Here is a 17,145-nt window from a genome sequence, read left to right as displayed (position 1 = left end):
CAGGCCAGAACGCCGCACTGCCATAGATGCCCGGGAACTTGAGCGCTTTGACATTGACATCGCCACCCTAAGCAAGACCCAGCGGGCAGGGGAAGGCCAGCTCAAGGAACAAGATGGCGGTTACACCTTTTTCTGGAAAGGAAAACCAGAGGAAGAATTCCACCTTCATGGAGCTGGTCGACCGCCTCAAAGACTCCCTCTGCGGGGTTAACGAACACCTCATGACTCTTCGACTCACCTTATCCCAGAACTAATGCACCACAGTCATCAGTGCATATGCCCCAACACTCGATGCAATGGACAAGACCAAAAATAGGGTTTTTATTCCAACCTTGAAACATCCCTGTCCCGCGTCCTCGCGGGCGATAAATTGATCCTCCTAGGTGACTTCAACGCCAGGGTCGGCAAAGACACAGCCTTCTGGGGAGGCATAATGGGGAGGTGTGATTGACAGAGGGGGTAGGGAAAGCCAACTCTAGCGGTACCCTACTCCTGACAAAATGTCTAGAACATGAACTTCTCATCACCAACACCCTGTTCCGCCAGAGGGACAAATACAAGTCATCGTGGCAACACCTTCGCTCCAAACACTGGCACTTGCTCGACTAGGTCATCGTCCGAGCCAGGGATCGCAAGGATGTGCGCATCACCAGCTCCATGGCAGGAGCTGATGACTGCTGGACAGACCACCGCCTAGTCCGATCATCATCGACATTAACATAGCCCAAAAGCAGAGGGGACAGCAGAAGCAGTGCTGCAAAAAAGTCAATGCCAGGGCACTTAAAGACCCAGCTAAGAGAGCCCCATGCATAAGAACATAAGAATTAGGAACAGGAGTAGGCCATCTAGCCCCTCGAGCCTGCTCCACCATTCAATAAGATCATGGCTGATCTGGCCGTGGATTCAGCTCCACTTACCCACCCTCTCCCCGTAACCCTTAATTCCCTTATTGGTTAAAAATCTATCTGTGACTTGAATACATTCAATACATGCAGCCAGCGCCTCACAGCTAATCTGGCGTGCCTTGATGAGCCGGAGATGTTGAATGCTCACAGCGCTTGGTCTCTATAACCAGTGCCTGTGAAGAGACACTTGGTCACTCAACCAGAAAACACCAGAACTGGTTTGATGAGAATGATCAGGAGATCCAAGAACTAATAGATCGCAAGCACAGAGCATTTCTGAGCCTCGAGCAACAACCCAACTCGGGAGCAGCAAAGCAACATTACAGGCGGCTCAAGGATGAGGTCCAACAAAAAACCTAGGACCCAAAGAACAGGTGGTGGATGGAGAAAGCATAGGGAGATACAACAACTGGCTGACAGCCACGATATGCGAGGATTCTGCATCGTAGTCAAGGCCACCTACGGTCCAAACTCTCGGGCCCCATCCTACTGCTAGCCAAGAACGAGGAAACACTTATCACCGAGGCGGTCAGGGCCCGCTGGAAGGAGCACTTCGAAGATCTCCTCAATTGAGACTCTGCCTTTGGCTCGAGTGTTCTCGACTCCATCCCACAGCATGCGATCCGCTACCACCTCAGTGAAACCCCAACTTAGGAAAAGCCATAAAACAGCTCAAGAACAACAAGGCTACGGGAGCAGATGGAATCCCTGCTGAGACGCTAAAGTATGGCGGAGAAACGCTGTTGGCCCGGATACATGACCTCATCTCTGGAGAGAGGAGAGTATGCCGGGAGGTCTCAGAAATGCAGTGATCATGACCATCTTTAAGGGGACAAATCCGACTGCGGCAATTACAGGGGAATCTCCCTGCTATCAGCCACTATGATGGATGATGATGATGATGATGCAGTACAAGGATAAGCAAAGCCACACACAAGACAGCCATTTAGGGAATGCACAAGGGTGATTGATTGATTTTTTAATGTAATATTGGATGCATAATATGGATAAAGTTGGGTTGGAAAAAATTTGCTTTGGGGTGGCTTTTATTTCAGCATTGTAGCCAAGGGGACACTGTGATGGTCAGTAATAGAGGGAAGGCAAAGTGTGGGGACAAATGTCGAAAGGGGAAGTAGGGCTGTGTTTACTGGTACCGCAGGCGGATGATTAGATCCTCAATATCCTGGCCAGAAAGAGCTGTCTAGGTTGTCTCCTTTCTTCGCTCCTAGCAGCTTATCCCCTTTGCTGCCTCTGGTCCATCTCCATGTCATGCTGCAGCTCAAAGGGGACTGCACCTGGTGCCCAGAGGACTGGGAGCAAGTGGTGTTCTCAGAGGCCTGCCTTTAAGAGCCAAAGCCTTGCAAACTTCCAGCTGCACTCCCTTCACACTTTTAAACACCAAGCCACTACTCCAATAAAATGTGAAGAAACAAAAGCAAAAACTGAAACATACCTGAAAGTTGTCCCTGTAAACAGCGCTGGTAAGGATTCCAAAGTACTGCTGCACGTGCTTTAGAGAGGGCATTAAAAGGAACAGCAACGTCCAAAATCCCAGGTCATGCGTCAATTCAGGTGTTGCACGCCAACTGATGTCACAATCTGGCTCATCTAAATATCTGGAGCGAGCGGAGGCAATGGAAAGGCTGCTGACCTGCCCAAAATGGTGACCGCTGCGTTTCACGGCAGAAATGGGCTGAAGCGAGACAGCCGCCATGTTTTCTTTCTAACTGGCCTTAACGGGTCTAATTTTACGATCTGCATCTCTAATATTCTTCGCTCAGTTCTGCAATACTGAGAATCAGCCTAGAATTTCTCTGCACTACCTTTACAGCTCGAGTATTTCCCTGGTGCCATTGTAACCAAAACTAGATGCCATATCCAAACTGTGATGCGACTAAATAACTACACAATTGTTAATTGTTGCTCCGAGGTCTAATTACATGTGAAGTGCTGAATCCATTAGCACCTCCGTATCTCTAATCAAACTCATTTCAGCTATTTCTACAGCATTGAGTATGCAGTATCTTAGTTATATCTGTATTAAGTTTAATGTGCCACTGCTCTCTCTATTTGCATATTTTATCCAGTTCCTCTGGTAGGTGCCTGCCTAAACAGTGTAGGTTGAGGCCTGAAACTAAGCAAAGTGAGCAATCAAGCCAGCAATACAGACTGGTGCATTGCTGTTCCAGTGGGAGGTGCCAATGTGCCACTCACCCATCATTTTTAAAATGCATTCACATGTAATAACACCTTATCAAGATAGTGTGCAAGGGCTCGCCCCAGTCCTCAAAACTACACATCCAAAACATATGTTCAAGAACAATTAAAAAACACATCAATAAAGCTGATAGTTTCAAGAACAAAACCAACTCATTAAATATTAAACCTCATCGACGTGTGTATTGTATACGGTTGTACTGAATTTATGCCAATGTTTATTTTACTACCACTTGTCAGTGCTTTCGCTGTAACTGATGTGCAGTATATTAATTTCCTATGAATACTTACAAGTGTCCTGGAACGCTCTTGGGTTTATTTTATCCCAGGAGTGAGGCGATCAAATAACTTCCAAATGAGCTTCAGTGCTATGCTCTCCGGTGGGACCCATTCCATAGTCAGTACAGCAAGTGCTAATGTCACAGGGTGGTTATTTTAGCAGAAAATCTTTGTTAAGTCCCCTCCCACCATATTTATTTTAAAGCCGTCACCTGTGGTTTCACAGTGCTCGAGCAGCAATATGGTGCAATACAGTCAATTTCTTTTCAATCGCATTCTTTATTTATTCCTCATTCCTTCCTTTTACATCTCCTGCAGCATGCACTAGTCCCCATTCCAATTAGGTGTAAGGATATGACAGAGTGAAATGCTCTTGAATTTTCCCACCCAGGTCTGGATGGGGGACAATATTAGTGCGCGCCAGGACATCTTTGGACGACTCCCAAATGAATCATGGAATCCTTCTTGTGGAGCATCACGGATGGGCAACATGTGTCACCCAATGGTACAGTGCAAGACATGATTTTAATGGTCGATGACATGATGCAATAACCAATCCGTTCTGGATTATAAAAATTAGCTTATTTACATATATATACGCGCACACAGACAACGAAAGTATACCATTAACACTGGTTATTTCAATAGCTGTCCAAACAGTTCCTCTAGAAATGGTTTGAGCTGCAGCTAAATTGAGTGTGCGAGACTGAGCGGACATTGGGCGAGAAAAGGTTCAGATTGATTGGGATGCCACCCACTCACTATCTAAGCTTGTATGTGAAGAATGGCTCCTTGGGCAACTGGTGAGTGGTGCCCATGGAGCTGCACCACAGCAAGAGTTAGCCCCTTCAGCAGAAGGGAGAAAAGTGGAGTGGGTAGGTATAATTCTAAAAATCAAAGCAAGAACTGCTAGATTGTTGCTAACCTTTGGAATATTTCAGAAAAATGCAAAGTTTTCTTTTTTAAAGTTAAAATGTCCTGCAGAGTATAATCCAGAGCATGATTGGTTATTACATCATATCGACACTTAAGACCATGTGGTGCATGCACTGTACTATTGGTGGTGTGGGTGGCACATGTCGCCTATCAGTGATGCTGCAGTTATGCAAGACCCTAGTGAGACCGCATCATTGTAGTATTTTGCACAGTTTTGGGGTCCTTACCCAAGGAAGGATATACTTGCCAGAGGTAGTGCAGCGAAGGTTCACCACACTAATTCCTGGGATGAGAGGATTGTCCTATGAGGAGAGATTGAGTAGATTAGGCCGATATTCTGTAAGTTTAGAAGAATGAGAGGTGATCTCATTGAAACATACAAAATTCTTACAGGAAGGATGTTTCCTCTGGCTGAGTCGTCGAGGAGTCTAGAATCAGAGGTCAGAGTCTCAGAATAAGGGGTCGGCCATTTAGGACTGAGGCGAGGAGAACCTTCTTCACTCAGAGGGTGGTGAATCTCTGGAATTCTCTACCCGAGAGGGCTATGGATGCTCAAACTTTGAATATATTCAAGACAAAGATCGATAGATTTTTGGATATTAAGGGAATCCAGGGATATGGGGATAGTGCAGGAAAGTAGAGTTGAGGTAGAAGATCAGTCATGATCTCACTGAATGCCGGAGTAGGCTTGAGGGGCCAAATGGCCTACTCCTAATTCTTATGATCTTATGTTCATCGCTGCTCTAAAATTCTCATCATCAACCAAACTAAAACTCGTCAAATCTTTAATGAGTACACATACATTGTTATAAAATCTGTAAAAAAAAAAAAAATTACTTGGAGATTTAGTCCTATAAAAAAAAAGAGGAAATGAACCGATTACTAGTCTGAAATAAAAACAGAAAATGCTGCAAATACAGAGTAGGCCCTTCAGCAGGTTCATGTTTCAGGCATGGGTCACTCGAGGAACCGGGGGAACATTAACCTGCCTTTTTTATTCCGGATGCCGACAGACTTGCTGTTTGCAGCATTCTATTTGAGACTGACGACATGTGTAGGTTTTCTTTCCATGCTTACTGGTCTTGCTGCGCCTCCAGAATTGCAGCTTGAAAACAGAGAGCTGGCGCAGAGACAATGGCCTGCTGGAAAAGGCTGTGAGATTCAGCTAGGTCTCAAACGGGGGAACCAGTGCTAAGGAGGTACCACAGTGCCCAGCGCTACAGACAACGTATTGTCCATGGACAGAAGAAAAAACGATTAGCGGTCAATGGGAAGGGGAAAACATTCAGGAAAAATAGCAGTTAACTTCAGGAAAATATAAGTTAGGGCAAGAGAATTATAATCCAAAAAAGAACAAGACAAATTACAAACCCATGTAACACAAGCTGTGTTTTTTTTAAAAAAAAGGTGCGAGGTAAAAATTTATCAGAGAATAAGTATCTCTCACTGGATACAAGTTAGGGTAGACTTGTACCACAATGCAGATTCACTTAGGCTATTGGATCGCCTCAGCCCACTATTACAGCAGAATCAGACAAGGAAGAGCACGTCTCTAAAAGGAGTCTACCCAATTGCCCATCCCATTTAAATTCTAGATGGAAAACTCACTCCTCAGCCGATTTTCTCTTGTTCTCTGCCACCGCCCTCCCCCACACCCCGCCAAAAGCAATCAAATAGCACCAGGTTCAGGGACTGGGTAGTCTGCACCGACAATTTTAGTGTTAATCCAGTTCCTGATCCAACTTTGGTGACAGTGCAGCACAGAAACCATCTTTCATCTTTATAGTGCAAATGCAATCCCAAGACTTGGCAGCTCTGAAACCGTACACTACATTATAGAGAAGTCTGGGGTAGCAATAGATTTCTGGCCTCTATTTGGAGGTGGAAAGCAGCAGTTAAAGTACTCCGACACTATACCTCGTTTTCACGAAGCAGCCTGTCCCAAAGTAGTCATAGCTCCACCACACCACCCCCACCTCCTATCCACAAGTATATCAGTGTTAGCGACAAAACCATCGACATCACACACCCTGCTCTTGTATGTTATCCCAGCAGATAGCAGGTCATTCAGTTCTCTATTGATCCAGGGAGCCACCTCTTAAAAACTGAGTGGATACATTAACTGGTTACCAAGACAAATTTAGTACTGAGCCTCATAACTGAAAGATCAGCATAAAAACAAAGCAGTCTGTATCCACTTTTATACTTCATTGTTACTCTTTGGGCACCAGTCCTTATCGCCAATTTCTATAGGCTTGAAGACCAATTCCAGAGGGCAGGCCTGGGGAACACTCTCCCCACTGGCGAGTCAGGGAATCTGATGTTGTCCAGTCCCATGAACACAGACTAACGCAGCGAATCTGCTCAGCCTGCTTTACAGGCTTACATGGAAGATTCTTGTTCTGAGCAAAAGTCACGAGTAGCAAGATGAGGAAGGCCAGCTTTATTTCCAAGTGCAGCTGAGAGCAGTACAATTAAGTGTACCATCAGCTACCCTTTTCTAACATAAAGGCCAGCAAAGACCAGGAGTGACCGCTTTGGACACAATCAGCAATCTGGGGGCAAAGTGTGCTCAAAATTGCGCTAGCTTTGCAAAAGTAAATTTTTTTGCTCAAGCTTCCACTCAGCCTCATTTGCATATCACCAAACATAAACTCTTCCATTAACCAGCACAACCAGGCAAAGTTTTAGAATCTAATTTTTTTGAAATGTTTGCATTAAAAAAATACCTAGATATATTTAGGAGAGGTAAACTCACGTAGCTTTATTAATGCAGCTGAAAATTAGTTTATTATAAATGCTTATTTTTTTGTAAGTGTCTAGACTACCACCTGCGAGTAACCAGAGTTTTAATAACTGAAGATGACGAACTATGCAGAACCATTTACTAGCTACATTGGTGTAGTGTCAGTTTTAGTAAATTAAAATATTTAAAAGCTTTTAAAATGTGCCTGCTGTGTCCTTGTGACTTTTTTTTTTTAAAAAAAGCTTAATTTTAAGAGCTATGGAGTGTCCACAAACTGGCGCAATTAGCGTTAACTCGCTGTGGTGATTAATTCGGTCTGGGGGTGTGGCCAGTTGTGTCGGCGGGGTCAACTTCCAGCACAATATTTTTTAAATCAGTGTAAAATATCGTGGAGCCTCAATTTGCATATAACGTAATTTGCTCTTGAAATTTGATCTTTTGCACTGGTTTCGATGATTTCAGGCAAACTGTTCTGCTAGTTGCGCTGTTTTTTTCAGAAGCTCCAGGCCAAGCAGTCTTTATTTGACCGCTATTTTAAATTCAGAGCGGAGGCAACCATGCCCATGCTAAATGCCACTCTCCTAGACTTGTTGAAAACTAAGCTTATGTGCCCCCTATAATAAAAACAGAACATGCTGGAAATACTCAGTAGGTCAGGCAGCATCTGTGGAGAGAGAGAAACAGCGTTAACGTTTGAAGACGAAGGTGACAGAACTGGAAAAAGTTAGAAAAAGATTATGTTTTAAGCAAGTGCAGGGGCAGGGAAATGGGGGTGGGGGGTGGGGGGAAGAGAACAAAGGAAAGGTCTGATAGGGTGGCAGGCAGGAGAGGTTAAATGACAAAAGGAATGGTGATGCGAGGCAAAAGGAGATGGTAATGAGTCAAGTAAAGAAACAAAATGGGGAGTCTAGAAGGGGTGTAAATAGGAGTATCAGAATCAACAGCAGTCATCCGATAAAATGGGTGCAGAGGTTATGATGTGAAATTGCTGAACTCAATGTTGAGTCCAGAAGGCTGTAAAGTGCCTAATCGAACGATGAGGTGGTGTTCCTTGAACTTATGTTGAGCTTGTAGGAGGCAGAGGATAGAGGGGTCAAAGAGGAGCAAAGAATTAAAGTGACAGGCAACCGGAAGCTCAGACCACCCTTTTGGATTGTTCCGCAAAGCGGTCACCCAATCTGCGTTTGGTCTCCCCAATGTAGAGGAGGCCGCATCGTGAGCAGTGAACACAGTATACTAAATTGAAAGTAGTACAAGTAAATTGCTGTTTCACCTGGAAGGAGTTTTTGGGGACCCTGGATAGTGGGAAGAGGATGTAGTAAAAGGGGAGGTCTTTTCCGCCCCACCCCCCCTACCCCCACCCCCACCCCCTCTCTGCATTTGCTTACAACTAGTTAAATCTCTTAACTAAGAGCTCGGACAGAAGATCATCGACCTGAAAACGGTTAACTGTTCCTCTTTCCACAGATGCTGCCTGACTTGCTGAGTATTTCCAGCATCCGCTGTATTTTGCTTTTGCCTATGTGTTTCCTGCTGGGATAAGGAAGTGGATTTAGTACTGCAAGTGCCGGCAAGATGCCAGTCTCAAAAATAAAATGAAATCAAATATAAAGCGGCTATTAAAGGGTCTGAGGCCCACTTCACATCACAGCGCTGTCACCAACAGCAGTCCTGGCTTCAGCAGCAACACTATTAAGGATGCATTGCTTGGGCCTCCAGCAGCATAAAGCACATAAATGTCAGACACACACATAGAGAGTCAGGTCAGACACACATACACAGTATCTGTCTGTCAGCCAGTCAGTCAGTCAGTCAGGTCAGACACACAGAGTCATCATCATCGGCAGTCCCTCGGAGTCGAGGATGACTTGCTTTCACTCAGTTCTCAGGTGACTGAGGAGTCCAATGCAGGACCTACAGTCTTGGTCATAGGTGGGGCAGACAGTGGTTAAAGGAAAGGGTGGGTCAGGGAACCCAAGTTGACATCACACACACACACACACACACACACACACAGTCACCATCATAGGCAGCAGCAAAACAAATGCCTGCCTAAAGCAGTGTGAGCTGCCTCCACCTGCTGGTTTAGGGGCAGGTCATGTGTACAGGGGCTCTCTTGGTCTGTGCAGCTTTAATGCCTTTAATCACCAAGTCATCAGGAGAGCTACATTAATGCCTCCTGGCACAATAGGTCACTCACTTCCAGGCTCAGTGGAGGGCTTCAGTGTGGATTGCTTTTTATGTTACAAAACAAATAACTTTACAATGCTACGGCGATACTGTAGTGATGGAAAAATGTAGCTATTCCCACTACAGGTGAATGGCCTACGGCTGCAATTAACATCTCTTCTACATCAGCCAGTAAAAATGTGACTGAAACACAAGTCATCATCATAGGCAGTCCCTCAGAAACAGGGAACCTTGCTTCCACTCTGAAGTGAGCTTTCTCGTGGCTGAACAGTCCAATACAGGTGGGACAGAGAGTCATTGAGGATGGGACTGGTTTGCTGCATGCTCTTTCGCTGCCTGCGCTTGATTTCTGCATGCTCTCAGCGTTGAGACTCGAGGTGCTCAGCACCCTCTCGGATGCACTTCCTCCACTTAGGGCGGTCTTGGGCCAGGGACTCCCAGGTGTCAGTGGGGATGTCGCACTTTATCAGGGAGGTCGAGGGTGTCCTTGCAGCGTTTCCGCTGCCGACCTTTGGCTCGTTTTCCGTGAAGGAGCTCAGAGTACAGCACTTGCTTTGGGAGTCTCGTGTCTGGCATGCGAACTATGTGGCCTGCCCAGCGGAGCTGATTGAGTGAAACACAAGTAAGCTGGTACAGTCTGATCTTGCCTAAACCCACTCAACAGGCATCCCCTACCCTGCTTTCACACCGCTCCATCCTACACTCCAGTCACCAAATACTAGCACACTCGCTCCAGACTAAAACAAGTGAGTTGATGGGGTAATGGACAACAGTCGCAGGAATCAACCTCTCGACTTTCAGTTGAGAGTCAAAATGATCGCACTAATTTCCAGGCATTTCCTCGCCAGGAAATATGAGTTTTATTTTTCTCAAATCTCTCCTGAAAATGTTTTCAAAACCAGTTACTTTATTAAATGTATTTATTCACAGTATAACACAAAAACCTATTTTAACTCAATAAAAACAAGACAGATGTGCATTTATACAGCGCCTTTCACAACCATATGACATCCCAAAGCACCTTACAGCCAATGAAGTACTTTTGAAGTGTGGTCACTGTTGTAATGTAGGAAATGCCAATTTGTAAACAGCAAGCTCCAACAAACAGTAGTGAGATAATGACCAGATAATTTGTTTTATAGTGACGTTGATTGAGGGATAAACATTGGCCACAAAACCGGGGAGAACTCCCTGGTCTCCGTCGAATAGTGCCATGAGATATTTTACATCAACCCGATAGAGCAGACTGAACATCTCATTTGAAAGATGGCACCTCTGACAATGCAACACTCCCTCAGTACTGCACGAGTGTCGGCCTGGATTTTTGTGCCAAGTCCCTGGAGTGGGTCTTCAACCCACAACCTTCTGACTGAGAGGCAAGAGTGTTACCACCGACACCTAAATAATTACATAAGACAGAGAAATCCTACAGTAACAAAGCTGGGCAGGCAAATAAATGTTACCAATATCCAGAATAGCACATAAGTGGCAGACAGTCTGAATAGTGGTCATTTTCAAGCTCTCGGATTGGGTCAGTTTCAGCTCATGTCTGAGCTAATTGATTCAGTATTTCAACTACGAAAATAAGCAGATAGCATCCAAAAAAAACTAACATTCAGCTCTCATCCATGAGACCTTCGAATTTCATTCCAGCAAACATGCAAAACTGTCGCAACTCCAGCCAGCTACTACTGCTACCTTGGCCTCAGCTAGCCCCAACCTCTTTCCTCTCTCCCTGTGCCTCGGCTCTTGACTACCACTTGCTCCGTACCCTGCCTCTTCAATACTGGGAATGTTGGCCTGGACGAGGAGATGGACATTGGTGCGTCTGTCCTCCCAGTGGATTTGCAGGATCTTGCGGAGGCAGCGCTCGTGGTATTTCTCCAGGGCTTTGAGGTGTCTACTGTATATGGTCCCCATCTCGGAGCCATATAACAGGGTGGGTATCACTACTGCCCTGTAGACCATAAGCTTGGTGCCAGATTTGAGTCTGGTTGAACACACACGTTTCCTCAGGCAACCGAAGGCTGCACTGGCACACAGGAGGCGGTGTTGGACCTAGTCATCGATGCCTGCCCTTGCTGTCCAAGGCCGAGCCGTAGATTTTGATGACCGGAGGGCAGTGCTGTGTGGTGGGGTCAGGTTGGTGGAGGACCTTTGTCCTGCGGATGTTTAGTGTAAGGCCCATGCTTTCGTATGCCTCGGTGAAAGCGTTGATGATGGCTTGGAGTTCGGCCTCAGTGTGTGCAGACGCAAGCGTCATCCACGTACTGTAGCTCGACGACAGAGGATGGGATGACCTTGGATCTAGCCTGGAGGCGGCGTAGGTTGAACAGGTTCCCACTGGTTCTGTAGTTTAGTTCTACTCCAGCAGGGAGCTTGTTGATAGTGAGATGGAGCATTACAACAAGGAAGATCGAGAAGACCATTGGTGTGATGACGCAGCCCTGCTTGACCCCATTCGGACGTGGATTGGGTCTGTGGCGGATCCATTGGTCAGGATCACTGCTTGCATGTGTCCTCGCCCAGGCCAACATCCCCAGCAACGAAGCGCTGACCACACTCGACCAGCTTTGTTGGACGGGCTACATCATCCGCATGCCCGACAAGAGACTCCCTAAGCAAATGCTCTACACGGCAAGCAAACCCCAGGTGGGCAGAGGAAACCTTTCAAGAACACCCTTAAAGCCTGCTTGATAAAGTGTAACATCCCTACTGGCACCTGGGAAACCCTGGCCAAGACAGCCAAAAGTGGAGGAAGAGCATCCGGGAGGAAGCTGAGCACCTCGAGTCTCGTCGCTGAGAGCATGCAGAAACCAAGCGCAGACAGCAGAAGGAGCGTGCAGCAAACCGGGCTCCCCATCCACCCTTCCCCTCAATCACTGTCTGCCTCACCTGTTAGAGGCTGTAATTCCCATATTGGACTGTTCAGTCACCTGAGAACTTACTGAGTGGGATCAATTCTTCCTCGATTTTGAAGGACTGCCTATGATGACAACCCTGCCCCTGGGCCTCTGCTCCCTGGCCCATGAGCAATGCCACAGCAGCTACTTCGTAAGGAAAATATATGAGCTTGTGGTTTAAATGCGCTTAGTCTGCAACAAATTTACATAGATGTGGGTTTATCAGTAGAGTATATGGTGTACACCCACACCCACACACGCACACAAACAGGTTCTCTTAGCTGCTTCAACATTTTGAAGAAGCACAGTAATAGAGGATCCAGCACATTGCTGGACACTGGGGCAAGGTGTAGATTTTGTGCAATAGTGCAAAACAGGTGTTAGCAAGTCAGCAACCCGTTTTACATCATCCCCATTTTTTATTTCTGTTGCCCTCAAATCACGAGATGTAAAATAAACTGCCAATTTGCGACCACTGGTTTCACACTATCACACAAAGTCACAATCTATCCCCAATGTCTATTCTGTGATTGAAGACTCACAAACTCGATCAAAATTGTACATTAGTTTGAATATTGTATCAAACAACTTCATAACCAGGGTTCTAGCTGCACAAAGCATATACAACTTTGTGTATTGGAGATACACAAGATCTCCCATGGCACTGCGTGCGGCAAGTCAGTCTGAGGATAAGCTGTTTTAGAATCGATGCGTAGAATTGCATTCATTATTACCGCTGTCCAGGGGAAGTAAAGACCAGGACCTGGAGTGTGTCTGCACAGGCCCATGGCTAGAAACCGGGCTGAGGAAAATGCCAGGGTTTCCACTCCTGATCACTGAACAGTGTGCATTCATGGCTTGGCTGCAACAGTCTGCTAACACTCACCTGCTGGCACATTAAGAATGGTAGCTTTAGCAAGGTACTGATGAATAAGTTTTGCCAATGGAACCATACCCACAATAGGTCAATGCACTGTGGAGGGGAGAAATGGTCGACACATTTCCAAATGTTCCTCATTCAAGCCACTACCATACCTGATCAGTTAGTACCTCAAGACCACATACCCCTCACAGCCTCTGACCACCAGTAACTAAATTGCAAGTTGCCTGCTGTCCCACTCTCCCATATACAGAAATACAGCATAATCATTAATCCTACAACATGATGTGTACTGCATTGATGCACAATGCAGTTAGTGCCCTGGGCGCTATATAAATACAAGTTGTTGTTAGAATCCATAATGATAGCCATGGTCCTTGGTCAGCCACAAGAAAGCCCTACAAAAATCAACAAAAAAATGCTCCAAGAATGAAATAACTCAAAAAGGTGTCTGTTCAAGGCCAGAGTTTTGGGTTCAATGGACAATTGTAAACTATTTACTGCTTTCTGAAACCCTCAAATCAGTATCAATGCCTTAGCCTTATACCCACACCCAAGTTCCCCTTATTTTTCCTGCTTATACAAACAGGGACACCAACACTATACAATTTATCTGCAAACACTTAACTCTACCCGACACCTTGTGAATAAACACATTTGGCACTATAGGAGAACAAAGTCCAACAGTAAGCAATTGCACAGCACGTTCCCAAAAAACACACAAAGCAGTTTCTGAGCACAAGTACATTTCTGAACATAGAAACTAGCTCTCATGGTAGAACGGAAGGGATCCAAACAAAATGCTTGTATCAATTAGCATTTAAACTTGCCATTCATGGTTTACTCACTCTTAACCTAGCCACACAACAGCGTGCATCTTGCCGGCAGGAATCAGAAGGAAAATGTAAAAACTGCCATGACCAGGCTAAACTTTAGTCAGTCAATTATAATGCAAAAGAAAGCACCAATGGAGGTAATGAGGGCAATGCTAGAACATAAGAAATAGGAGCAGGAATAGGCCATTTGGCCCCTCAAGCCTGCTCCGCCATTCAATAAGATCATGGCTGATCTGATCATGGACTCAGCTCCACTTCCGTGCCCACTCCCCATAACCTTTTATTCCCTTATCACTCAAAAATCTATCTATCTCCACCTTAAATATATTCAATGGCCCAGCCTCCACCGCTCTGGGGCAAAGAATTCCATAGATTTACAACCCTCAGAAGAAATGTCTCCTCATCTCAGTTTTAAATGGGCAGCCCCTTATTCTGAGACTATGTCCCCTAGTTTTAGTTTCCCCTATGAGTGGAAGTATCCTCTCTGCATCCACCTTGTTGAGCCCCCTCATTATCTTATAAGTTTCAATGAGATCATCTCTTATTCTTCTGAACTCCAATGTGGATAGGCCCAACCTACCCTCATAAGTCAACTCCCTCATCTCCAGAATCAACCTAGTGAACCTTCTCTGAACAGCCTCCAATGCAAATATATCCTCCCTTAAATACAGAGACCAAAACTGTACACAGTATTCCAGGTGTGGCCGCACCAAGATCCTGTACAGTTGTAGCAGGACTTATCTGCTTTTATACTCTATCCCCCTTGCAATAAAGGTCAACATTCCATTTGCCTTCCTGGTTACTTGCTGTACCTGCATACTAACTGTGTGTTTTATGCACAAGGACCCCCAGATCCCTCTGTACTGCAGCACTTTGCAATTTTTCTCCATTTAAAATTATAATTTGCTTTTCTATTACTTCTGCCAAAGTGGATAACCTCACATTTTCCCACATTATGCCCCATCTGCCAAATTTTTGCCCACTCACTTAGTCTGCCTATATCCCTTTGCAGGTTGTGTGTGTCCTCACAACTTGCTTTTCCACCCATCTTTGTAATGTAGCCAGCAAACTTGGCTACATTAAACTCGGTCCCTTCATCCAAGTCATTAATATAGATTGTAAATAGTTGAGGATCTAGCACCGATCTCTGCGGCACCTTACTAGTCAGTTTGCCAACCGGAAAATTACCTATTTATCCCGACTCTCTGTTTTCTGTTAGCCAACCCTCGATCCATGCTAATATAGTACCCCCCCACCCAGTGAACTTTTATCTTGTACAGTAACCTCTTGTGCCACCTTATCCTCGTGAACCCCTTCTCCTAGGCATACAACTTATTAGCTGGGTCATTTACAAGTTATCCACAATCAGCTCTCAAAGAGTTCCAAAGTATAACACCATAATGTACCTACAGGATGTGGTGCATTGTTACACCGGAAACTATCGAAAAAATATACACCAAAAGTGAAAAGAAAATAACAAAAATTTTAAACATTTCCCTCTCCACACACCCTCACCCCACCGTACATTGCATCCACTGGCCTCCAACTCAGAAGGTTGTAGGCTCAAGCCCTTCTCCAGAACTTGAGCATATAATCTATGCTGACACTTCAATTCAGTATTGAGGGGTCGAGAGTGCTGTATTTTCAGAGCTGCCATCTTTTGGAGGGGATGTTAAACTGAGATGTCAGCCTGTTTAGATGGATCTGTGTGGCTCGATTTGAAGGAGAGCAGGGGAGTTCTCCCAGTGTCTTGTCCAATCCTCAACCAACATCAACAAAACAGATCAACTGGTTATTTCTCTCATTCATGTGTGAAAATTGGCTGCTGCATTTGCCTACATAACAATAAAGGACTACATTTCAAACTTGGAGACATGAAAAATGCTATATACATTGCTGGACCACATGCAGCCCACTGCTCGAGTGGAAGTGCTCACTTCTGCTGTAAAAACAGACTGTCCAGCAGTTTGAAGGAGGTCGGGGGGGGAGAGGGGAGGGGAGTTTTCCCTCTGCACAAGTTCCCTTATTATCTGGGACCACTGAAACTTTCAAACAGAAATAAAGTTTCATCTGTATCCTGCAATACTTTCCAACCCCAGAGGTACCAATCTAAGCTGCAGGTTTCCAATCGGAAGCCAGTGGAGCAGGGGGGAATAACAGGGATCCACATAATTGTTGCTTATATTACAACAGTGACTATATTTTATAAGTACTTCCTACAGTAACTGTACTTTAAAAAGAAGTCCCCTGGCTGTGAAGTGCTTTGGGACAGCCTGAGGACAGGAAAGGTGCTATATAAATGCAAGTCTTTCTTTATTGAATTTTTATAAATGCTTCTCTTAAATCAGTGCTATACTTATACATCTAAATCGACCATCTTTAGCATTAATTTGAAGCTGTATGGTGAAGGCCTGCTGAAAATTATTGTAATTGCTGTAATGTGGGAAATGTGGCAGCCAATTTGCGCACAGCAAGGTCCCACAAACAGCACTGAGATAATGACCAGATAATCTGTTTTACCGATGTTGGTTGAGGGATAAATATTGGCTAGGGCCCCGGGGAATGACTTCCCTGCTCTTCTTCAAAATAGTACATCACCTGAGAGGGCAGACTTATTCAAAAGACAGCACCTCCGACTGTGCAGTGCTCGCTCAGTCAGCCTAGATTTTGTACTCAAGAGGCTGGAGTAGGACTTGAACTCAGGACCTTCTGACTCAGAGGTGAGAGGGCTATGACTTGAGCCACAGCTGGAATTACTGACATTCACAAAAAAAAATCTTCATTTTCTTCGTTAAGTAAGGCTTGAAACAAAGCACAATGGCAAGTTTGGAATGATGAACTGTATTAGCTGGATAACAGAGGCCTGCAAACCATTGCCCATGAACAGCATGCGGTCTGGGAGGCATGGCAATCCACAAGGCCCAGGCAACTCAATTCTATTTGTGGTTACATTTCCAACTTAAGAGTTTTATGGGCCTGGAAATTTGAAAATGGTTGTTTTTATAGCTGCTGCCTCAATGACAAACCAGGACACTAAGATCTAGTATATGCAGCTTGAGATACATGCAGATTAATAGGAACATCATTGAAACTTTACATGTGGCCCCCAGGGAACCATGATAATCATCTAAGCTGTTCACAAAGACACAGGATTTGGTCACTCCTGCTCAATAAGACCCTCGATGTGCAAATTGGAAGATACAATCTATAGCCTGTGAGGCAGTGTGTGCCCATTATTCTGTACCTGACCAGG

The 17,145-nt window shown here is 45.2% G+C and overlaps 1 protein-coding gene across 4 annotated transcripts in view; it reads right to left on the bottom strand.

The window, feature by feature from the left end:
* LOC139233964 (F-box/LRR-repeat protein 20) overlaps positions 1-17,145 on the bottom strand; it is a 177,421-nt gene that overhangs the window by 153,394 nt on the left and 6,882 nt on the right. Inside the window, exon 2 of one of the 4 annotated variants that reach the window (XM_070864672.1) lies at positions 4,565-4,639. The exons of the other annotated variants lie outside the window; for them this stretch is intronic. The gene's annotated coding sequence lies outside the window, so the exon portion shown is untranslated. The remainder of the gene's footprint in view (positions 1-4,564; positions 4,640-17,145) is intronic. 4 annotated transcript variants of the gene reach the window in all.

This window comes from Pristiophorus japonicus, chromosome 21 (assembly GCF_044704955.1).
Source record: "Pristiophorus japonicus isolate sPriJap1 chromosome 21, sPriJap1.hap1, whole genome shotgun sequence".
NCBI lineage: Eukaryota > Metazoa > Chordata > Chondrichthyes > Pristiophoridae > Pristiophorus > Pristiophorus japonicus.
This window is presented reverse-complemented; position numbering and strand designations above follow the sequence as displayed.